The sequence below is a fragment of the Lolium perenne genome, chromosome 2, assembly GCF_019359855.2.
Source record: "Lolium perenne isolate Kyuss_39 chromosome 2, Kyuss_2.0, whole genome shotgun sequence".
In the NCBI taxonomy this organism is placed as follows: domain Eukaryota; kingdom Viridiplantae; phylum Streptophyta; class Magnoliopsida; order Poales; family Poaceae; genus Lolium; species Lolium perenne.
Window position 1 is genome coordinate 101,659,572 of NC_067245.2, and position 17,047 is coordinate 101,676,618.

The 17,047-nt window shown below is 49.9% G+C and overlaps 55 non-coding genes and 1 pseudogene across 55 annotated transcripts; all 56 read left to right on the forward strand.

Annotated features, from left to right (window-relative positions):
* Window positions 1–6: 6 nt before the first annotated feature.
* LOC127319959 (5S ribosomal RNA) lies at window positions 7–125 on the forward strand. The gene has a single exon (XR_007862838.2). It is a non-coding gene; the product is annotated as a 5S ribosomal RNA (ribosomal RNA).
* A 189-nt stretch (window positions 126–314) lies between these two features.
* On the forward strand, window positions 315–433 carry LOC127320130 (5S ribosomal RNA). Its single transcript, XR_007863004.2, has one exon. It is a non-coding gene; the product is annotated as a 5S ribosomal RNA (ribosomal RNA).
* A 194-nt stretch (window positions 434–627) lies between these two features.
* LOC127319902 (5S ribosomal RNA) lies at window positions 628–745 on the forward strand. The gene has a single exon (XR_007862784.2). It is a non-coding gene; the product is annotated as a 5S ribosomal RNA (ribosomal RNA).
* A 187-nt stretch (window positions 746–932) lies between these two features.
* On the forward strand, window positions 933–1,054 carry LOC127320038 (5S ribosomal RNA). The gene has a single exon (XR_007862913.2). It is a non-coding gene; the product is annotated as a 5S ribosomal RNA (ribosomal RNA).
* A 189-nt stretch (window positions 1,055–1,243) lies between these two features.
* Window positions 1,244–1,362, forward strand: LOC127320040 (5S ribosomal RNA). Its single transcript, XR_007862915.1, has one exon. It is a non-coding gene; the product is annotated as a 5S ribosomal RNA (ribosomal RNA).
* Window positions 1,363–1,549: 187 nt separating this feature from the next.
* On the forward strand, window positions 1,550–1,668 carry LOC127320018 (5S ribosomal RNA). Its single transcript, XR_007862894.2, has one exon. It is a non-coding gene; the product is annotated as a 5S ribosomal RNA (ribosomal RNA).
* A 187-nt stretch (window positions 1,669–1,855) lies between these two features.
* On the forward strand, window positions 1,856–1,973 carry LOC127319996 (5S ribosomal RNA). The gene has a single exon (XR_007862873.2). It is a non-coding gene; the product is annotated as a 5S ribosomal RNA (ribosomal RNA).
* A 188-nt stretch (window positions 1,974–2,161) lies between these two features.
* Window positions 2,162–2,281, forward strand: LOC127320057 (5S ribosomal RNA). Its single transcript, XR_007862931.2, has one exon. It is a non-coding gene; the product is annotated as a 5S ribosomal RNA (ribosomal RNA).
* Window positions 2,282–2,467: 186 nt separating this feature from the next.
* On the forward strand, window positions 2,468–2,586 carry LOC127320114 (5S ribosomal RNA). The gene has a single exon (XR_007862988.2). It is a non-coding gene; the product is annotated as a 5S ribosomal RNA (ribosomal RNA).
* Window positions 2,587–2,776: 190 nt separating this feature from the next.
* LOC127320060 (5S ribosomal RNA) lies at window positions 2,777–2,894 on the forward strand. Its single transcript, XR_007862934.2, has one exon. It is a non-coding gene; the product is annotated as a 5S ribosomal RNA (ribosomal RNA).
* Window positions 2,895–3,082: 188 nt separating this feature from the next.
* On the forward strand, window positions 3,083–3,198 carry LOC127320128 (5S ribosomal RNA). Its single transcript, XR_007863002.2, has one exon. It is a non-coding gene; the product is annotated as a 5S ribosomal RNA (ribosomal RNA).
* Window positions 3,199–3,386: 188 nt separating this feature from the next.
* LOC127320164 (5S ribosomal RNA) lies at window positions 3,387–3,505 on the forward strand. The gene has a single exon (XR_007863036.1). It is a non-coding gene; the product is annotated as a 5S ribosomal RNA (ribosomal RNA).
* A 188-nt stretch (window positions 3,506–3,693) lies between these two features.
* LOC127320027 (5S ribosomal RNA) lies at window positions 3,694–3,812 on the forward strand. Its single transcript, XR_007862903.1, has one exon. It is a non-coding gene; the product is annotated as a 5S ribosomal RNA (ribosomal RNA).
* Window positions 3,813–4,000: 188 nt separating this feature from the next.
* On the forward strand, window positions 4,001–4,119 carry LOC127320176 (5S ribosomal RNA). Its single transcript, XR_007863052.1, has one exon. It is a non-coding gene; the product is annotated as a 5S ribosomal RNA (ribosomal RNA).
* Window positions 4,120–4,305: 186 nt separating this feature from the next.
* Window positions 4,306–4,424, forward strand: LOC127320016 (5S ribosomal RNA). Its single transcript, XR_007862892.1, has one exon. It is a non-coding gene; the product is annotated as a 5S ribosomal RNA (ribosomal RNA).
* A 188-nt stretch (window positions 4,425–4,612) lies between these two features.
* On the forward strand, window positions 4,613–4,732 carry LOC127320103 (5S ribosomal RNA). The gene has a single exon (XR_007862977.2). It is a non-coding gene; the product is annotated as a 5S ribosomal RNA (ribosomal RNA).
* A 187-nt stretch (window positions 4,733–4,919) lies between these two features.
* LOC127319861 (5S ribosomal RNA) lies at window positions 4,920–5,035 on the forward strand. Its single transcript, XR_007862743.2, has one exon. It is a non-coding gene; the product is annotated as a 5S ribosomal RNA (ribosomal RNA).
* A 188-nt stretch (window positions 5,036–5,223) lies between these two features.
* On the forward strand, window positions 5,224–5,341 carry LOC127319995 (5S ribosomal RNA). Its single transcript, XR_007862872.2, has one exon. It is a non-coding gene; the product is annotated as a 5S ribosomal RNA (ribosomal RNA).
* A 188-nt stretch (window positions 5,342–5,529) lies between these two features.
* LOC127320014 (5S ribosomal RNA) lies at window positions 5,530–5,648 on the forward strand. The gene has a single exon (XR_007862890.2). It is a non-coding gene; the product is annotated as a 5S ribosomal RNA (ribosomal RNA).
* A 189-nt stretch (window positions 5,649–5,837) lies between these two features.
* On the forward strand, window positions 5,838–5,956 carry LOC127320023 (5S ribosomal RNA). Its single transcript, XR_007862899.2, has one exon. It is a non-coding gene; the product is annotated as a 5S ribosomal RNA (ribosomal RNA).
* A 188-nt stretch (window positions 5,957–6,144) lies between these two features.
* On the forward strand, window positions 6,145–6,264 carry LOC127320092 (5S ribosomal RNA). Its single transcript, XR_007862966.2, has one exon. It is a non-coding gene; the product is annotated as a 5S ribosomal RNA (ribosomal RNA).
* Window positions 6,265–6,454: 190 nt separating this feature from the next.
* On the forward strand, window positions 6,455–6,573 carry LOC127319999 (5S ribosomal RNA). The gene has a single exon (XR_007862876.2). It is a non-coding gene; the product is annotated as a 5S ribosomal RNA (ribosomal RNA).
* Window positions 6,574–6,761: 188 nt separating this feature from the next.
* Window positions 6,762–6,880, forward strand: LOC127320175 (5S ribosomal RNA). The gene has a single exon (XR_007863051.2). It is a non-coding gene; the product is annotated as a 5S ribosomal RNA (ribosomal RNA).
* A 193-nt stretch (window positions 6,881–7,073) lies between these two features.
* LOC127320089 (5S ribosomal RNA) lies at window positions 7,074–7,194 on the forward strand. Its single transcript, XR_007862963.2, has one exon. It is a non-coding gene; the product is annotated as a 5S ribosomal RNA (ribosomal RNA).
* A 189-nt stretch (window positions 7,195–7,383) lies between these two features.
* On the forward strand, window positions 7,384–7,502 carry LOC127319909 (5S ribosomal RNA). The gene has a single exon (XR_007862792.2). It is a non-coding gene; the product is annotated as a 5S ribosomal RNA (ribosomal RNA).
* A 188-nt stretch (window positions 7,503–7,690) lies between these two features.
* On the forward strand, window positions 7,691–7,808 carry LOC127320106 (5S ribosomal RNA). The gene has a single exon (XR_007862980.2). It is a non-coding gene; the product is annotated as a 5S ribosomal RNA (ribosomal RNA).
* Window positions 7,809–7,996: 188 nt separating this feature from the next.
* LOC127320078 (5S ribosomal RNA) lies at window positions 7,997–8,099 on the forward strand (annotated as a pseudogene).
* Window positions 8,100–8,287: 188 nt separating this feature from the next.
* On the forward strand, window positions 8,288–8,406 carry LOC127320007 (5S ribosomal RNA). Its single transcript, XR_007862883.2, has one exon. It is a non-coding gene; the product is annotated as a 5S ribosomal RNA (ribosomal RNA).
* Window positions 8,407–8,593: 187 nt separating this feature from the next.
* Window positions 8,594–8,711, forward strand: LOC127319879 (5S ribosomal RNA). Its single transcript, XR_007862761.2, has one exon. It is a non-coding gene; the product is annotated as a 5S ribosomal RNA (ribosomal RNA).
* A 185-nt stretch (window positions 8,712–8,896) lies between these two features.
* Window positions 8,897–9,015, forward strand: LOC127319865 (5S ribosomal RNA). The gene has a single exon (XR_007862747.2). It is a non-coding gene; the product is annotated as a 5S ribosomal RNA (ribosomal RNA).
* Window positions 9,016–9,204: 189 nt separating this feature from the next.
* LOC127320088 (5S ribosomal RNA) lies at window positions 9,205–9,323 on the forward strand. Its single transcript, XR_007862962.2, has one exon. It is a non-coding gene; the product is annotated as a 5S ribosomal RNA (ribosomal RNA).
* A 188-nt stretch (window positions 9,324–9,511) lies between these two features.
* On the forward strand, window positions 9,512–9,631 carry LOC127320005 (5S ribosomal RNA). Its single transcript, XR_007862881.2, has one exon. It is a non-coding gene; the product is annotated as a 5S ribosomal RNA (ribosomal RNA).
* A 188-nt stretch (window positions 9,632–9,819) lies between these two features.
* Window positions 9,820–9,938, forward strand: LOC127320036 (5S ribosomal RNA). The gene has a single exon (XR_007862911.2). It is a non-coding gene; the product is annotated as a 5S ribosomal RNA (ribosomal RNA).
* Window positions 9,939–10,125: 187 nt separating this feature from the next.
* LOC127319993 (5S ribosomal RNA) lies at window positions 10,126–10,243 on the forward strand. The gene has a single exon (XR_007862870.2). It is a non-coding gene; the product is annotated as a 5S ribosomal RNA (ribosomal RNA).
* Window positions 10,244–10,433: 190 nt separating this feature from the next.
* LOC127320017 (5S ribosomal RNA) lies at window positions 10,434–10,550 on the forward strand. Its single transcript, XR_007862893.2, has one exon. It is a non-coding gene; the product is annotated as a 5S ribosomal RNA (ribosomal RNA).
* Window positions 10,551–10,737: 187 nt separating this feature from the next.
* Window positions 10,738–10,855, forward strand: LOC127319982 (5S ribosomal RNA). The gene has a single exon (XR_007862859.2). It is a non-coding gene; the product is annotated as a 5S ribosomal RNA (ribosomal RNA).
* Window positions 10,856–11,042: 187 nt separating this feature from the next.
* Window positions 11,043–11,160, forward strand: LOC127319977 (5S ribosomal RNA). Its single transcript, XR_007862855.2, has one exon. It is a non-coding gene; the product is annotated as a 5S ribosomal RNA (ribosomal RNA).
* Window positions 11,161–11,351: 191 nt separating this feature from the next.
* On the forward strand, window positions 11,352–11,469 carry LOC127319957 (5S ribosomal RNA). The gene has a single exon (XR_007862836.2). It is a non-coding gene; the product is annotated as a 5S ribosomal RNA (ribosomal RNA).
* Window positions 11,470–11,659: 190 nt separating this feature from the next.
* On the forward strand, window positions 11,660–11,778 carry LOC127320047 (5S ribosomal RNA). Its single transcript, XR_007862921.2, has one exon. It is a non-coding gene; the product is annotated as a 5S ribosomal RNA (ribosomal RNA).
* A 191-nt stretch (window positions 11,779–11,969) lies between these two features.
* Window positions 11,970–12,087, forward strand: LOC127320080 (5S ribosomal RNA). The gene has a single exon (XR_007862954.2). It is a non-coding gene; the product is annotated as a 5S ribosomal RNA (ribosomal RNA).
* Window positions 12,088–12,279: 192 nt separating this feature from the next.
* On the forward strand, window positions 12,280–12,396 carry LOC127319968 (5S ribosomal RNA). Its single transcript, XR_007862846.2, has one exon. It is a non-coding gene; the product is annotated as a 5S ribosomal RNA (ribosomal RNA).
* Window positions 12,397–12,584: 188 nt separating this feature from the next.
* On the forward strand, window positions 12,585–12,703 carry LOC127320081 (5S ribosomal RNA). The gene has a single exon (XR_007862955.2). It is a non-coding gene; the product is annotated as a 5S ribosomal RNA (ribosomal RNA).
* A 188-nt stretch (window positions 12,704–12,891) lies between these two features.
* LOC127319986 (5S ribosomal RNA) lies at window positions 12,892–13,010 on the forward strand. Its single transcript, XR_007862863.2, has one exon. It is a non-coding gene; the product is annotated as a 5S ribosomal RNA (ribosomal RNA).
* A 188-nt stretch (window positions 13,011–13,198) lies between these two features.
* LOC127320152 (5S ribosomal RNA) lies at window positions 13,199–13,315 on the forward strand. The gene has a single exon (XR_007863026.2). It is a non-coding gene; the product is annotated as a 5S ribosomal RNA (ribosomal RNA).
* Window positions 13,316–13,502: 187 nt separating this feature from the next.
* LOC127319886 (5S ribosomal RNA) lies at window positions 13,503–13,621 on the forward strand. The gene has a single exon (XR_007862768.2). It is a non-coding gene; the product is annotated as a 5S ribosomal RNA (ribosomal RNA).
* Window positions 13,622–13,813: 192 nt separating this feature from the next.
* LOC127319860 (5S ribosomal RNA) lies at window positions 13,814–13,931 on the forward strand. Its single transcript, XR_007862742.2, has one exon. It is a non-coding gene; the product is annotated as a 5S ribosomal RNA (ribosomal RNA).
* A 187-nt stretch (window positions 13,932–14,118) lies between these two features.
* Window positions 14,119–14,237, forward strand: LOC127319970 (5S ribosomal RNA). The gene has a single exon (XR_007862848.2). It is a non-coding gene; the product is annotated as a 5S ribosomal RNA (ribosomal RNA).
* Window positions 14,238–14,425: 188 nt separating this feature from the next.
* Window positions 14,426–14,544, forward strand: LOC127319958 (5S ribosomal RNA). The gene has a single exon (XR_007862837.2). It is a non-coding gene; the product is annotated as a 5S ribosomal RNA (ribosomal RNA).
* Window positions 14,545–14,734: 190 nt separating this feature from the next.
* LOC127320147 (5S ribosomal RNA) lies at window positions 14,735–14,852 on the forward strand. The gene has a single exon (XR_007863022.2). It is a non-coding gene; the product is annotated as a 5S ribosomal RNA (ribosomal RNA).
* A 188-nt stretch (window positions 14,853–15,040) lies between these two features.
* LOC127320006 (5S ribosomal RNA) lies at window positions 15,041–15,159 on the forward strand. The gene has a single exon (XR_007862882.2). It is a non-coding gene; the product is annotated as a 5S ribosomal RNA (ribosomal RNA).
* Window positions 15,160–15,347: 188 nt separating this feature from the next.
* LOC127320153 (5S ribosomal RNA) lies at window positions 15,348–15,466 on the forward strand. Its single transcript, XR_007863027.2, has one exon. It is a non-coding gene; the product is annotated as a 5S ribosomal RNA (ribosomal RNA).
* Window positions 15,467–15,654: 188 nt separating this feature from the next.
* On the forward strand, window positions 15,655–15,773 carry LOC127320172 (5S ribosomal RNA). Its single transcript, XR_007863047.1, has one exon. It is a non-coding gene; the product is annotated as a 5S ribosomal RNA (ribosomal RNA).
* Window positions 15,774–15,961: 188 nt separating this feature from the next.
* On the forward strand, window positions 15,962–16,080 carry LOC127320158 (5S ribosomal RNA). Its single transcript, XR_007863033.2, has one exon. It is a non-coding gene; the product is annotated as a 5S ribosomal RNA (ribosomal RNA).
* Window positions 16,081–16,268: 188 nt separating this feature from the next.
* On the forward strand, window positions 16,269–16,387 carry LOC127319947 (5S ribosomal RNA). Its single transcript, XR_007862827.1, has one exon. It is a non-coding gene; the product is annotated as a 5S ribosomal RNA (ribosomal RNA).
* A 187-nt stretch (window positions 16,388–16,574) lies between these two features.
* On the forward strand, window positions 16,575–16,691 carry LOC127320065 (5S ribosomal RNA). Its single transcript, XR_007862939.1, has one exon. It is a non-coding gene; the product is annotated as a 5S ribosomal RNA (ribosomal RNA).
* A 188-nt stretch (window positions 16,692–16,879) lies between these two features.
* On the forward strand, window positions 16,880–16,997 carry LOC127320031 (5S ribosomal RNA). Its single transcript, XR_007862906.2, has one exon. It is a non-coding gene; the product is annotated as a 5S ribosomal RNA (ribosomal RNA).
* The last annotated feature ends 50 nt before the right edge of the window (window positions 16,998–17,047 follow it).

Below are 17,047 nucleotides of genomic sequence, written 5' to 3' on the forward strand. Positions count from 1 at the left end.
CATGTCGGATGCGATCATACCAGCACTAAAGCACCGGATCCCATCAGAACTCCGAAGTTAAGCGTGCTTGGGCGAGAGTAGTACTAGGATGGGTGACCTCCTGGGAAGTCCTCGTGTTGCATCCCTCCTTTTTTGCGTCACGCGGCGACATTCATGGTGAAGTTAGGACGATATTTTTTTGCGGGCACTCGTGCTCGGCTATTGGTGATGGGAAACGGTGGTGCAGATGAAAAAGAGGATGGACATGGTACAAAATAGAAGCGGACAAAGAGCGGGAGGAGCAAGCATAAGGGAAAATGAGTGCATAACATGTCGGATGCGATCATACCAGCACTAAAGCACCGGATCCCATCGAACTCCGAAGTTAAGCGTGCTTGGGCGAGAGTAGTACTAGGATGGGTGACCTCCTGGGGAAGTCCTCGTGTTGCATCCCTCCTTTTTTTTGCGTCACGCGGCGACATTCATGGTGAAGTTAGGACGATATTTTTGTTGCGGGCACTCGTGCTCGGCGATTGGTGATGGGAAACGGTGGTGCGGCTGAAAAAGAGGATGGACATGGTCCAAAATAGAAGCGAGACAAAAGAGCGGGAAAAGCAAGCATAAGGGAAAATGAGTGCATAACATGTCGGATGCGATCATTACCGGCACTAAAGCACCGGATCCCATCGAACACGAAGTTAAGCGTGCTTGGGCGAGAGTAGTACTAGGATGGGTGACCTCCTGGGAAGTCCTCGTGTTGCATCCCTCCTTTTTGCGTCACGCGGCGACATTCATGGTGAAGTTAGGACGATATTTTTTTGCGGGCACTCGTGCTCGGCTATTGGTGATGGGAAACGGTGGTGCGGATGAAAAAGAGGATGGACATGGTACAAAATAGAGCAGACAAAGAGCGGGAAAAGCAAGCATAAGGGAAAATGAGTGCATAACATGTCGGATGCGATCATACCAGCACTAAAGCACCGGATCCCATCGAGTAACTCCGAAGTTAAGCGTGCTTGGGCGAGAGTAGTACTAGGATGGGTGACCTCCTGGAGAAGTCCTCGTGTTGCATCCCTCCTTTTTTGCGTCACGCGGCGACATTCATGGTGAAGTTAGGACGATATTTTTTTACGGGCACTCCTGCTCGTAGCGTGCTTTTGTGAAACGGTGTTGCGGATGAAAAAGAGGATGGAAATGGTACAAAATAGAAGCGGACAAAGAGCGGGAGGAGCAAGCATAAGGGAAAATGAGTGCATAACATGTCGGATGCGATCATACCAGCACTAAAGCACCGGATCCCATCAGAACTCCGAAGTTAAGCGTGCTTGGGCGAGAGTAGTACTAGGATGGGTGACCTCCTGGGAAGTCCTCGTGTTGCATCCCTCCTTTTTTGCGTCACGCGGCGACATTCATGGTGAAGTTAGGATGATATTTTTTGCGGGCACTCGTGCTCGGCTATTGGTGATGGGAAACGGTGGTGCGGATGAAAAAGAGGATGGACATGGTACAAAATAGAGCAGACAAAGAGCGGGAGGAGCAAGCATAAGGGAAAATGAGTGCATAACATGTCGGATGCGATCATACCAGCACTAAAGCACCGGATCCCATCAGAACTCCGAAGTTAAGCGTGCTTGGGAGAGAGTAGTACTAGGATGGGTGACCTCCTGGGAAGTCCTCGTGTTGCATCCCTCCTTTTTTGCGTCACGCGGCGACATTCATGGTGAAGTTAGGACGATATTTTTTGCGGGCACTCGTGCTCGGCTATTGGTGATGGGAAACGGTGGTGCGGATGAAAAAGAGGATGGACATGGTACAAAATAGAGCAGACAAAGAGCGGGAAAAGCAAGCATAAGGGAAAATGAGTGCATAACATGTCGGATGCGATCATACCAGCACTAAAGCACCGGATCCCATCGAACTCCGAAGTTAAGCGTGCTTGGGCGAGAGTAGTACTAGGATGGGTGACCTCACAGGAAGTCCTCGTGTTGCATCCCTCCTTTTTTGCGTCACGCGGCGACATTCATGGTGAAGTTAGGATGATATTTTTTTGCGGGCACTCGTGCTCGGCTATTGGTGATGGGAAACGGTGGTGCAGATGAAAAAGAGGATGGACATGGTACAAAATAGAGCAGACAAAGAGCGGGAAAAGCAAGCATAAGGGAAAATGAGTGCATAACATGTCGGATGCGATCATACCAGCACTAAAGCACTTTGGATCCCATCGAACTCGAAGTTAAGCGTGCTTGGGCGAGAGTAGTACTAGGATGGGTGACCTCCTGAGGAAGTCCTCGTGTTGCATCCCTCCTTTTTGCGTCACGCGGCGACATTCATGGTGAAGTTAGGACGATATTTTTTGCGGGCACTCGTGCTCGGCTATTGGTGATGGGAAACGGTGGTGCGGATGAAAAGAGGATGGACATGGTACAAAATAGAAGCGGACAAAGAGCGGGAAAAGCAAGCATAAGGGAAAATGAGTGCATAACATGTCGGATGCGATCATACCAGCACTAAAGCACCGGATCCCATCGAACTCCGAAGTTAAGCGTGCTTGGGCGAGAGTAGTACTAGGATGGGTGACCTCACTGGGAAGTCCTCGTGCTGCCTCCCTCCTTTTTTGCGTCACGCGGCGACATTCATGGTGAAGTTAGGACGATATTTTTTGCGGGCACTCGTGCTCGGCTATTGGTGATGGGAAATGGTGGTGCGAGATGAAAAAGAGGATGGACATGGTACAAAATAGAAGCGAGACAAAGAGCGGGAAAAGCAAGCATAAGGGAAAATGAGTGCATAACATGTCGGATGCGATCATACCGGCACTAAAGCACCGGATCCCATCGAACTCCGAAGTTAAGCGTGCTTGGGCGAGAGTAGTACTAGGATGGGTGACCTCCTGGGAAGTCCTCGTGTTGCATCCATCCTTTTTGCGTCACGCGGCGACATTCATGGTGAAGTTAGGACGATATTTTTTTGCGGGCACTCGTGCTCGGCTATTGGTGATGGGAAACGGTGGTGCGGATGAAAAAGAGGATGGACATGGTACAAAAAAAAAGCAGACAAAGAGCGGGAGGAGCAAGCATAAGGGAAAATGAGTGCATAACATGTCGGCTGCGATCATACCAGCACTAAAGCACCGGATCCCATCAGAACTCCGAAGTTAAGCGTGCTTGGGCGAGAGTACTAGGATGGGTGACCTCACAGGAAGTCCTCGTGTTGCATCCCTCCTTTTTGCCGGCACCCGGCGCCATGCAGGGTGAAGTTGGGACGATATTTTTTCCGGGCACTCGTGCTCGGCTATTGGTGATGGGGAAACGGTGGTGCGGATGAAAAAGAGGATGGACATGGTACAAAATAGAGCAGACAAAGAGCGGGAGGAGCAAGCATAAGGGAAAATGAGTGCATAACATGTCGGATGCGATCATACCAGCACTAAAGCACCGGATCCCATCAGAACTCCGAAGTTAAGCGTGCTTGGGCGAGAGTAGTACTAGGATGGGTGACCTCTTGGGAAGTCCTCGTGTTGCATCCCTCCTTTTTTGCGTCACGCGGCGACATTCATGGTGAAGTTAGGACGATATTTTTTTGCGGGCACTCGTGCTCGGCTATTGGTGATGGGAAACGGTGGTGCAGATGAAAAAGAGGATGGACATGGTACAAAATAGAGCAGACAAAGAGCGGGATGAGCAAGCATAAGGGAAAATGAGTGCATAACATGTCGGATGCGATCATACCAGCACTAAAGCACCGGATCCCATCAGAACTCCGAAGTTAAGCGTGCTTGGGCGAGAGTAGTACTAGGATGGGTGACCTCCTGGGAAGTCCTCGTGTTGCATCCCTCCTTTTTTGCGTCACGCGGCGACATTCATGGTGAACTTAGGATGATATTTTTTTGCGGGCACTCGTGCTCGGCTATTGGTGATGGGAAACGGTGGTGCGGATGAAAAAGAGGATGGACATGGTACAAAATAGAGCAGACAAAGAGCGGGAAAAGCAAGCATAAGGGAAAATGAGTGCATAACATGTCGGATGCGATCATACCAGCACTAAAGCACTGGATCCCATCAGAACTCCGAAGTTAAGCGTGCTTGGGCGAGAGTAGTACTAGGATGGGTGACCTCCTGGGAAGTCCTCGTGTTGCATCCCTCCTTTTTGCGTCACGCGGCGACATTAATGGTGAAGGTAGGACGTTCTTTTTTGCGGGCACTCGTGCTCGGCTATTGGTGATGGGAAACGGTGGTGCAGATGAAAAAGAGGATGGACATGGTACAAAATAGAGCAGACAAAGAGCGGGAAAAGCAAGCATAAGGGAAAATGAGTGCATAACATGTCGGATGCGATCATACCAGCACTAAAGCACCGGATCCCATCAGAACTCCGAAGTTAAGCGTGCTTGGGCGAGAGTAGTACTAGGATGGGTGACCTCCTGGGAAGTCCTCGTGTTGCATCCCTCCTTTTTTGCGTCACGCGGCGACATTCATGGTGAAGTTAGGATGATATTTTTTTGCGGGCACTCGTGCTCGGCTATTGGTGATGGGAAACGGTGGTGCGGATGAAAAAGAGGATGGACATGGTACAAAATAGAGCAGACAAAGAGCGGGAAAAGCAAGCATAAGGGAAAATGAGTGCATAACATGTCGGATGCGATCATACCGGCACCTAAGCAACCGGATCCCATCAGAACTCCGAAGTTAAGCGTGCTTGGGCGAGAGTAGTACTAGGATGGGTGACCTCCTGGGAAGTCCTCGTGTTGCATCCCTCCTTTTTTGCGTCACGCGGCGACATTCATGGTGAAGTTAGGACGATATTTTTTGCGGGCACTCGTGCTCGGCTATTGGTGATGGGAAACGGTGGTCAAGATCAAAAAGAGGATTGACATGCAAAAAATAAGACCACACAATGATCTGGAAAAACAAGCATAAGGGAAAATGAGTGCATAACATGTCGGATGCGATCATACCAGCACTAAAGCACTGGATCCCATCGAACTCCGAAGTTAAGCGTGCTTGGGCGAGTAGTACTAGGATGGGTGACCTCCTGGGAAGTCCTCGTGTTGCATCCCTCCTTTTTTGCGTCACGCGGCGACATTCATGGTGCAGTTAGGACGATATTTTTTGCGGGCACTCGTGCTCGGCTATTGGTGATGGGAAGCGGTGGTGCGGATGAAAAAGAGGATGGACATGGTACAAAATAGAAGCGAGACAAAGAGCGGGAAAAGCAAGCATAAGGAAAATGAGTGCATAACATGTCGGATGCGATCATACCAGCACTAAAGCACCGGATCCCATCGGAACTCCGAAGTTAAGCGTGCTTGGGCGAGAGTAGTACTAGGATGGGTGACCTCCAGGAAGTCCTCGTGTTGCTTCCCTCATTTTTTGCGTCACGCGGCGACATTCTTGGTTACTTTAGGACGATATTTTTTTGCGGGCACTCGTGCTCGGCTATTGGTGATGGGAAACGGTGGTGCGGATGAAAAAGAGGATGGACATGGTACAAAATAGAGCAGACAAAGAGCGGGAGGAGCAAGCATAAGAGAAAATGAGTGCATAACATGTCGGATGCGATCATACCAGCACTAAAGCACCGGATCCCATCAGAACTCCGAAGTTAAGCGTGCTTGGGCGAGAGTAGTACTAGGATGGGTGACCTCCTGGGAAGTCCTCGTGTTGCATCCCTCCTTTTTTGCGTCACGCGGCGACATTCATGGTGAAGTTAGGACGAACTTTTGGTGCCGGCACTCGTGCTCGGCTCTTGGTGATGGGAAACGGTGGTGCGGATGAAAAAGAGGATGGACATGGTACAAAATAGAAGCGGACAAAGAGCGGGAGGAGCAAGCATAAGGGAAAATGAGTGCATAACATGTCGGATGCGATCATACCAGCACTAAAGCACCGGATCCCATCAGAACTCCGAAGTTAAGCGTGCTTGGGCGAGAGTAGTACTAGGATGGGTGACCTCTTGGGAAGTCCTCGTGTTGCATCCCTCCTTTTTTGCGTCACGCGGCGACATTCATGGTGAAGTTAGGACGATATTTTTTTGCGGGCACTCGTGCTCGGCTATTGGTGATGGGAAACGGTGGTGCAGATGAAAAAGAGGATGGACATGGTACAAAATAGAAGCGGACAAAGGCGGGATGAGCAAGCATAAGGGAAAATGAGTGCATAACATGTCGGATGCGATCATACCAGCATTAAAGCACCGGATCCCATCGAACTCCGAAGTTAAGCGTGCTTGAGGCGAGAGTAGTACTAGGATGGGTGACCTCCTGAGGAAGTCCTCGTGTTGCATCCCTCCTTTTTTGCGTCACGCGGCGACATTCATGGTGAACTTAGGATGATATTTTTGCGGGCACTCGTGCTCGGCTATTGGTGATGAGGAAACGGTGGTGCGGATGAAAAAGAGGATGGACATGGTACAAAATAGAAGCGGAGACAAAGAGCGGGAAAAGCAAGCATAAGGGAAAATGAGTGCATAACATGTCGGATGCGATCATACCGGCACTAAAGCACCGGATCCCATCGAGAACTCCGAAGTTAAGCGTGCTTGGGCAGAGTAGTACTAGGATGGGTGACCTCACAGGAAGTCCTCGTGTTGCATCCCTCCTTTTTTGCGTCACGCGGCGACAATCATGGTGAAGGAAAGCCGATAAATTTTTGCGGGCACTCGTGCTCGGCTATTGGTGATGGGAAACGGTGGTGCAGATGAAAAAGAGGATGGACATGGTACAAAATAGAGCAGACAAAGAGCGGGAAAAGCAAGCATAAGGGAAAATGAGTGCATAACATGTCGGATGCGATCATACCAGCACTAAAGCACCGGATCCCATCAGAACTCCGAAGTTAAGCGTGCTTGGGCGAGAGTAGTACTAGGATGGGTGACCTCATGGGAAGTCCTCGTGTTGCATCCCTCCTTTTTTTTGCGTCACGCGGCGACATTCATGGTGAAGTTAGGATGATATTTTTTATCGGGCACTCGTGCTCGGCTATTGGTGATGGGAAACGGTGGTGCGGATGAAAAAGAGGATGGACATGGTACAAAATAGAAGCGGAGACAAAGAGCGGGAAAAGCAAGCATAAGGGAAAATGAGTGCATAACATGTCGGATGCGATCATACCAGCACTAAAGCAACCGGATCCCATCGGAACTCCGAAGTTAAGCGTGCTTGGGCGAGAGTAGTACTAGGATGGGTGACCTCCTGGGGAAGTCCTCGTGTTGCATCCCTCCTTTTTTGCGTCACGCGGCGACATTCATGGTGAAGTTAGCACGATATTTTTTTGCGGGCACTCGTGCTCGAAGCTATTGGTGATGGGAAACGGTGGTGCGGATGAAAAGAGGATGGACATGGTACAAAATAGAGCAGACAAAGAGCGGGAAAAGCAAGCATAAGGGAAAATGAGTGCATAACATGTCGGATGCGATCATACCAGCACTAAAGCACCGGATCCCATCAGAACTCCGAAGTTAAGCGTGCTTGGGCGAGAGTAGTACTAGGATGGGTGACCTCCTGGGAAGTCCTCGTGTTGCATCCCTCCTTTTTTGCGTCACGCGGCGACATTCATGGTGAAGTTAGGACGATATTTTTTTGCGGGCACTCGTGCTCGGCTATTGGTGATGGGAAACGGTGGTGCAGATGAAAAAGAGGATGGACATGGTACAAAATAGAGCAAACAAAAGAGCGGGAGGAGCAAGCATAAGGAAAATGAGTGCATAACATGTTGGATGCGATCATACCGGCACTAAAGCACCGGATCCCATCGAAATCAGAAGTTAAGCGTGCTTGGGCGAGAGTAGTACTAGGATGGGTGACCTCCTGGGAAGTCCTCGTGTTGCATCCCTCCTTTTTTGCGTCACGCGGCGACATTCATGGTGAAGTTAGGACGATAGTTTTTTGCGGGCACTCGTGCTCGGCTATTGGTGATGGGAAACGGTGGTGCAGATGAAAAAGAGGATGGACATGGTACAAAATAGAGCAGACAAAGAGCGGGAGGAGCAAGCATAAGGGAAAATGAGTGCATAACATGTCGGATGCGATCATACCAGCATCAGAACTCCGAAGTTAAGCGTGCTTGGGCGAGAGTAGTACTAGGATGGGTGACCTCACTGAGGAAGTCCTCGTGTTGCATCCCTCCTTTTTTGCGTCACGCGGCGACATTCATGGTGAAGTTAGGACGATATTTTTTTGCGGGCACTCGTGCTCGGCTATTGGTGATGGGAAACGGTGGTGCAGATGAAAAAGAGGATGGACATGGTACAAAATAGAGCAGACAAAGAGCGGGAGGAGCAAGCATAAGGGAAAATGAGTGCATAACATGTCGGATGCGATCATACCAGCACTAAAGCACCGGATCCCATCAGAACTCTGAAGTTAAGCGTGCTTGGGCGAGAGTAGTACTAGGATGGGTGACCTCCTGGGAAGTCCTCGTGTTGCATCCCTCCTTTTTTGCGTCACGCGGCGACATTCATGGTGAAGTTAGGACGATATTTTTTGCGGGCACTCGTGCTCGGCTGTGGTGATGGGAAACGGTGGTGCGGATGAAAAAGAGGATGGACATGGTACAAAATAGAAGCAGACAAAGAGCGGGAGGAGCAAGCATAAGGGAAAATGAGTGCATAACATGTCGGATGCGATCATACCAGCACTAAAGCACCGGATCCCATCGAACTCCGAAGTTAAGCGTGCTTGGGCGAGAGTAGTACTAGGATGGGTGACCTCTTAGGAAGTCCTCGTGTTGCATCCCTCCTTTTTGCGTCACGCGGCGACATTCATGGTGAAGTTAGGACGATATTTTTTGCGGGCACTCGTGCTCGGCTATTGGTGATGGGAAACGGTGGTGCGGATGAAAAGAGGATGGACATGGTACAAAATAGAGCAGACAAAGAGCGGGATGAGCAAGCATAAGGGAAAATGAGTGCATAACATGTCGGATGCGATCATACCAGCACTAAAGCACCGGATCCCATCAGAACTCCGAAGTTAAGCGTGCTTGGGCGAGAGTAGTACTAGGATGGGTGACCTCCTGGGAAGTCCTCGTGTTGCATCCCTCCTTTTTTTGCGTCACGCGGCGACATTCATGGTGAACTTAGGATGATATTTTTTTGCGGGCACTCGTGCTCGGCTATTGGTGATGGGAAACGGTGGTGCGGATTATAAATAGGATGGACATGGTACAAAATAGAGCAGACAAAGAGCGGGAAAAGCAAGCATAAGGGAAAATGAGTGCATAACATGTGGGATGCGATCATACCAAGCACTAAAGCACTGGATCCCATCGAACTCCGAAGTTAAGCGTGCTTGGGCGAGAGTAGTACTAGGATGGGTGACCTCACAGGAAGTCCTCGTGTTGCATCCCTCCTTTTTGCGTCACGCGGCGACATTCATGGTGAAGGTAGGACGATATTTTTTGCGGGCACTCGTGCTCGGCTATTGGTGATGGGAAACGGTGGTGCGAGATGAAAAAGAGGATGGACATGGTACAAAATAGAGCAGGACAAAGTGCGGGAAAAGCAAGCATAAGGGAAAATGAGTGCATAACATGTCGGATGCGATCATACCAGCACTAAAGCACCGGATCCCATCGAGAACTCCGAAGTTAGCGTGCTTGGGCGAGAGTAGTACTAGGATGGGTGACCTCACTGGGAAGTCCTCGTGTTGCATCCCTCCTTTTTTGCGTCACGCGGCGACATTCATGGTGAAGTTAGGATGATATTTTTTGCGGGCACTCGTGCTCGGCTATTGGTGATGGGAAACGGTGGTGCGGATGAAAAAGAGGATGGACATGGTACAAAATAGAAGCGGACAAAGAGCGGGAAAAGCAAGCATAAGGGAAAATGAGTGCATAACATGTCGGATGCGATCATACCGGCACTAAAGCAACTGGATCCCATCGAACTCCGAAGTTAAGCGTGCTTGGGCGAGAGTAGTACTAGGATGGGTGACCTCCTGGGAAGTCCTCGTGTTGCATCCCTCCTTTTTTGCGTCACGCGGCGACATTCATGGTGAAGTTAGGACGATATTTTTTGCGGGCACTCGTGCTCGGCTATTGGTGATGGGAAACGGTGGTGCGGATGAAAAGAGGATGGACATGGTACAAAATAGAAGCGGACAAAGAGCGGGAAAAGCAAGCATAAGGGAAAATGAGTGCATAACATGTCGGATGCGATCATACCAGCACTAAAGCACCGGATCCCATCGAACTCCGAAGTTAAGCGTGCTTGGGCGAGAGTAGTACTAGGATGGGTGACCTCCTGGGAAGTCCTCGTGTTGCATCCCTCCTTTTTTGCGTCACGCGGCGACATTCATGGTGAAGTTAGGACGATATTTTTTTGCGGGCACTCGTGCTCGGCTATTGGTGATGGGAAACGGTGGTGCGAGATGAAAAAGAGGATGGACATGGTACAAAATAGAGCAGGACAAAGAGCGGGAGGAGCAAGCATAAGGGAAAATGAGTGCATAACATGTCGGATGCGATCATACCGACACTAAAGCACGGATCCCATCGAACTCCGAAGTTAAGCGTGCTTGGGCGAGAGTAGTACTAGGATGGGTGACCTCACAGGAAGTCCTCGTGTTGCATCCCTCCTTTTTCGCGTCACGCGGCGACATTCATGGTGAAGTTAGGACGATTTTTTTTGCGGGCACTCGTGCTCGGCTATTGGTGATGGGAAACGGTGGTGCGGATGAAAAAGAGGATGGACATGGTACAAAATAGAGCAGACAAAGAGCGGGAGGAGCAAGCATAAGAGAAAATGAGTGCATAACATGTCGGATGCGATCATACCGGCACTAAAGCACCGGATCCCATCGAACTCCGCAGTTAAGCGAGCTTGCGCGAGAGTAGGACTAGGATGGGTGACCTCACGGGAAGTCCTCGTGTTGCATCCCTCCTTTTTGCGTCACGCGGCGACATTCATGGTGAAGTTAGGACGATATTTTTTGCGGGCACTCGTGCTCGGCTATTGGTGATGGGAAACGGTGGTGCGGATGAAAAAGAGGATGGACATGGTACAAAATAGAAGCAGACAAAGAGCGGGAGGAGCAAGCATAAGGGAAAATGAGTGCATAACATGTCGGATGCGATCATACCAGCACTAAAGCACCGGATCCCATCGAACTCCGAAGTTAAGCGTGCTTGGGGGCGAGTAGTACTAGGCTGGGTGACCTCTTGGGAAGTCCTCGTGTTGCATCCCTCCTTTTTTGCGTCACGCGGCGACATTCATGGTGAAGTTAGGACGATATTTTTTTGCGGGCACTCGTGCTCGGCTATTGGTGATGGGAAAGCGGTGGTGCGGATGAAAAAGAGGATGGACATGGTACAAAATAGAAGCGAGACAAAGAGCGGGATGAGCAAGTATAAGGGAAAATGAGTGCATAACATGTCGGATGCGATCATACCAGCACTAAAGCACCGGATCCCATCGAACTCCGAAGTTAAGCGTGCTTGGGCGAAAGTAGTACTAGGATGGGTGACCTCACAGGAAGTCCTCGTGTTGCATCCCTCCTTTTTTGCGTCACGCGGCAACATTCATGGTGAAGTTAGGATGATATTTTTTTGCGGGCACTCGTGCTCGGCTGATTGGGATGGGGAAAGGTTGTTCGGATGAAAATGAGGATGGACATGGTACAAAATAGAAGCGAGACAAAGAGCGGGAAAAGCAAGCATAAGGGAAAATGAGTGCATAACATGTCGGATGCGATCATACCGGCACTAAAGCACTGGATCCCATCGAACTCCGAAGTTAAGCGTGCTTGGGCGAGAAGTAGTACTAGGATGGGTGACCTCCTGGGAAGTCCTCGTGTTGCATCCCCTCCTTTTTTGCGTCACGCGGCGACATTCATGGTGAAGGTAGGACGATCTTTATTGCGGGCACTCGTGCTCGGCTATTGGTGATGGGAAACGGTGGTGCGGATGAAAAAGAGGATGGACATGGTACAAAATAGAAGCGAGACAAAGAAGCGGGAAAAGCAAGCATAAGGGAAAATGAGTGCATAACATGTCGGATGCGATCATACCAGCACTAAAGCACCGGATCCCATCGAACTCCGAAGTTAAGCGTGCTTGGGCGAGAGTAGTACTAGGATGGGTGACCTCACAGGAAGTCCTTGTGTTGCTTCCATCCTTTTTTGCGTCACGCGGCGACATTCATGGTGAAGTTAGGACGATATTTTTTTGCGGGCACTCGTGCTCGGCTATTGGTGATGGGAAAGCGGTGGTGCGAGATGAAAAAGAGGATGGACATGGTACAAAATAGAAGCGAGACAAAGAGCGGGAGGAGCAAGCATTAGGGAAAATGAGTGCATAACATGTCGGATGCGATCATACCAGCACTAAAGCACCGGATCCCATCGAACTCGAAGTTAAGCGTGCTTGGGCGAGAGTAGTACTAGGATGGGTGACCTCACAGGAAGTCCTCGTGTTGCATCCCTCCTTTTTTGCGTCACGCGGCGACATTCATGGTGAAGTTAGGACGATAGTTTTTTGCGGGCACTCGTGCTCGGCTATTGGTGATGGGAAACGGTGGTGCAGATGAAAAAGAGGATGGACATGGTACAAAATAGAGCAGACAAAGAGCGGGAGGAGCAAGCATAAGAGAAAATGAGTGCATAACATGTTGGATGCGATCATACCAGCACTAAAGCACCGGATCCCATCAGAACTCCGAAGTTAAGCGTGCTTGGGCGAGAGTAGTACTAGGATGGGTGACCTCCTGGGAAGTCCTCGTGTTGCATCCCTCCTTTTTTGCGTCACGCGGCGACATTCATGGTGAAGTTAGGATGATATTTTTTTGCGGGCACTCGTGCTCGGCTATTGGTGATGGGAAAAGGTGGTGCAGATGAAAAAGAGGATGGACATGGTACAAAATAGAGCAGACAAAGAGCGGGAAAAGCAAGCATAAGGGAAAATGAGTGCATAACATGTTGGATGCGATCATACCAGCACTAAAGCACCGGATCCCATCAGAACTCCGAAGTTAAGCGTGCTTGGGCGAGAGTAGTACTAGGATGGGTGACCTCCTGGGAAGTCCTCGTGTTGCATCCCTCCTTTTTTGCGTCACGCGGCGACATTCATGGTGAAGTTAGGACGATATTTTTTTGCGGGCACTCGTGCTCGGCTATTGGTGATGGGAAACGGTGGTGCGGATGAAAAAGAGGATGGACATGGTACAAAATAGAGCAGACAAAGAGCGGGAGGAGCAAGCATAAGGGAAAATGAGTGCATAACATGTCGGATGCGATCATACCAGCACTAAAGCACCGGATCCCATCGAACTCGAAGTTAAGCGTGCTTGGGCGAGAGTAGTACTAGGATGGGTGACCTCTGGGAGAGTCCTCGTGTTGCATCCCTCCTTTTTGCGTCACGCGGCGACATTCATGGTGAAGTTAGGACGATATTTTTTTGCGGGCACTCGTGCTCGGCTATTGGTGATGGGAAACGGTGGTGCGGATGAAAAAGAGGATGGACATGGTACAAAATAGAGCAGACAAAGAGCGGGAGGAGCAAGCATAAGAGAAAATGAGTGCATAACATGTCGGATGCGATCATACCAGCACTAAAGCACCGGATCCCATCAGAACTCCGAAGTTAAGCGTGCTTGGGCGAGAGTAGTACTAGGATGGGTGACCTCCTGGGAAGTCCTCGTGTTGCATCCCTCCTTTTTTGCGTCACGCGGCGACATTCATGGTGAAGTTAGGACGATATTTTTTTGCGGGCACTCGTGCTCGGCTATTGGTGATGGGGAAAACGGTGGTGCGGATGAAAAAGAGGATGGACATGGTACAAAATAGAGCGAGACAAAAGAGCGGGAGGAGCAAGCATTAGGGAAAATGAGTGCATAACATGTCGGATGCGATCATACCGGCACTAAAGCACCGGATCCCATCGAACTCCGAAGTTAAGCGTGCTTGGGCGAGAGTAGTACTAGGATGGGTGACCTCCTGGGAAGTCCTCGTGTTGCATCCCTCCTTTTTTGCGTCAAGCGGCGACATTCATGGTGAAGTTAGGACGATATTTTTTGCGGGCACTCGTGCTCGGCTATTGGTGATGGGAAACGGTGGTGCAGATGAAAAAGAGGATGGACATGGTACAAAATAGAGCAGACAAAGAGCGGGAGGAGCAAGCATAAGAGAAAATGAGTGCATAACATGTTGGATGCGATCATACCAGCACTAAAGCACCGGATCCCATCAGAACTCCGAAGTTAAGCGTGCTTGTGCGAGAGTAGTACTAGGATGGGTGACCTCCTGGGAAGTCCTCGTGTTGCATCCCTCCTTTTTTGCGTCACGCGGCGACATTCATGGTGAAGTTAGGATGATATTTTTTTGCGGGCACTCGTGCTCGGCTATTGGTGATGGGAAAAGGTGGTGCAGATGAAAAAGAGGATGGACATGGTACAAAATAGAGCAGACAAAGAGCGGGAAAAGCAAGCATAAGGGAAAATGAGTGCATAACATGTTGGATGCGATCATACCAGCACTAAAGCACCGGATCCCATCAGACCTCCGAAGATAAGCGTGCTGTGGCGAGAGTAGTACTAGGATGGGTGACCTCCTGGGAAGTCCTCGTGTTGCATCCCTCCTTTTTGCGTCACGCGGCGACATTCATGGTGAAGTTAGGACGATATTTTTTTGCGGGCACTCGTGCTCGGCTATTGGTGATGGGAAACGGTGGTGCGAGATGAAAAAGAGGATGGACATGGTACAAAATAGAAGCGAGACAAAGAGCGGGAGGAGCAAGCATAAGGGAAAATGAGTGCATAACATGTCGGATGCGATCATACCAGCGGTAAAGGACCGGATCCCATCGAACTCCGAAGTTAAGCGTGCTTGGGCGAGAGTAGTACTAGGATGGGTGACCTCACAGGAAGTCCTCGTGTTGCATCCCTCCTTTTTGCGTCACGCGGCGACATTCATGGTGAAGTTAGGACGATATTTTTTGCCGGCAAACCTGCTCGGCTAATGGTGATGGGAAAAGGTGGTGCGGATGAAAAAGAAGAATGACAAGGTACAAAATAGAAGCGGACAAAAGAGCGGGAGGAGCAAGCATAAGAGAAAATGAGTGCATAACATGTCGGATGCGATCATACCAGCACTAAAGCACCGGATCCCATCAGAACTCCGAAGTTAAGCGTGCTTGGGCGAGAGTAGTACTAGGATGGGTGACCTCCTGGGAAGTCCTCGTGTTGCATCCCTCCTTTTTTTGCGTCACGCGGCGACATTCATGGTGAAGTTAGGACGATATTTTTTTGCGGGCACTCGTGCTCGGCTATTGGTGATGGGAAACGGTGGTGCGGATGAAAAAGAGGATGGACATGGTACAAAATAGAGCAGACAAAGAGCGGGAGGAGCAAGCATAAGGGAAAATGAGTGCATACATGTCGGATGCGATCATACCAGCACTAAAGCACCGGATCCCATCAGAACTCCGAAGTTAAGCGTGCTTGGGCGAGAGTAGTACTAGGATGGGTGACCTCTTGGGAAGTCCTCGTGTTGCATCCCTCCTTTTTTGCGTCACGCGGCAACATTCATGGTGAAGTTATGACGATATTTTTTTGCGGGCACTCGTGCTCGGCTATTGGTGATGGGAAACGGTGGTGCAGATGAAAAAGAGGATGGACATGGTACAAAATAGAGCAGACAAAGAGCGGGATGAGCAAGCATAAGGGAAAATGAGTGCATAACATGTCGGATGCGATCATACCAGCATTAAAGCACCGGATCCCATCAGAACTCCGAAGTTAAGCGTGCTTGGGCGAGAGTAGTACTAGGATGGGTGACCTCCTGGGAATTCCTCGTGTTGCATCCCTCCTTTTTTGCGTCACGCGGCGACATTCATGGTGAAGTTAGGATGATATTTTTTTGCGGGCACTCGTGCTCGGCTATTGGTGATGGGAAACGGTGGTGCGGATGAAAAAGAGGATGGACATGGTACAAAATAGAGCAGACAAAGAGCGGGAAAAGCAAGCATAAGGGAAAATGAGTGCATAACATGTCGGATGCGATCATACCAGCACTAAAGCACTGGATCCCATCAGAACTCCGAAGTTAAGCGTGCTTGGGCGAGAGTAGTACTAGGATGGGTGACCTCCTAGGAAGTCCTCGTGTTGCATCCCTCCTTTTTTGCGTCACGCGGCGACATTCATGGTGAAGGTAGGACGATATTTTTTTGCGGGCACTCGTGCTCGGCTATTGGTGATGGGAAACGGTGGTGCAGATGAAAAAGAGGATGGACATGGTACAAAATAGAGCAGACAAAGAGCGGGAAAAGCAAGCATAAGGGAAAATGAGTGCATAACATGTCGGATGCGATCATACCAGCACTAAAGCACCGGATCCCATCAGAACTCCGAAGTTAAGCGTGCTTGGGCGAGAGTAGTACTAGGATGGGTGACCTCCTGGGAAGTCCTCGTGTTGCATCCCTCCTTTTTTGCGTCACGCGGCGACATACATGGTGAAGTTAGGACGATATTTTTTTGCGGGCACTCGTGCTCGGCTATTGGTGATGGGAAACGGTGGTGCAGATGAAAAAGAGGATGGACATGGTACAAAATAGAGAAGACAAAGAGCGGGAGGAGCAAGCATAAGGAAAATGAGTGCATAACCTGTCGGATGCGATCATACCAGCACTAAAGCACCGGATCCCATCGAACTCGAAGTTAAGCGTGCTTGGGCGAGAGTAGTACTAGGATGGGTGACCTCCTGGGAAGTCCTCGTGTTGCATCCCTCCTTTTTTGCGTCACGCGGCGACATTCATGGTGAAGTTAGGACGATATTTATTTGCGGGCACTCGTGCTCGGCTATTGGTGATGGGAAACGGTGGTGCGGATGAAAAAGAGGATGGACATGGTACAAAATAGAGCAGACAAAGAGCGGGAGGAGCAAGCATAAGATAAAATGAGTGCATAACATGTCGGATGCGATCATACCAGCACTAAAGCACCGGATCCCATCGAACTCCGAAGTTAAGCGTGCTTGGGAGAGAGTAGTACTAGGATGGGTGACCTCACAGGAAGTCCTCGTGTTGCATCCCTCCTTTTTTGCGTCACGCGGCGACATTCATGGTGAAGTTAGGACGATATT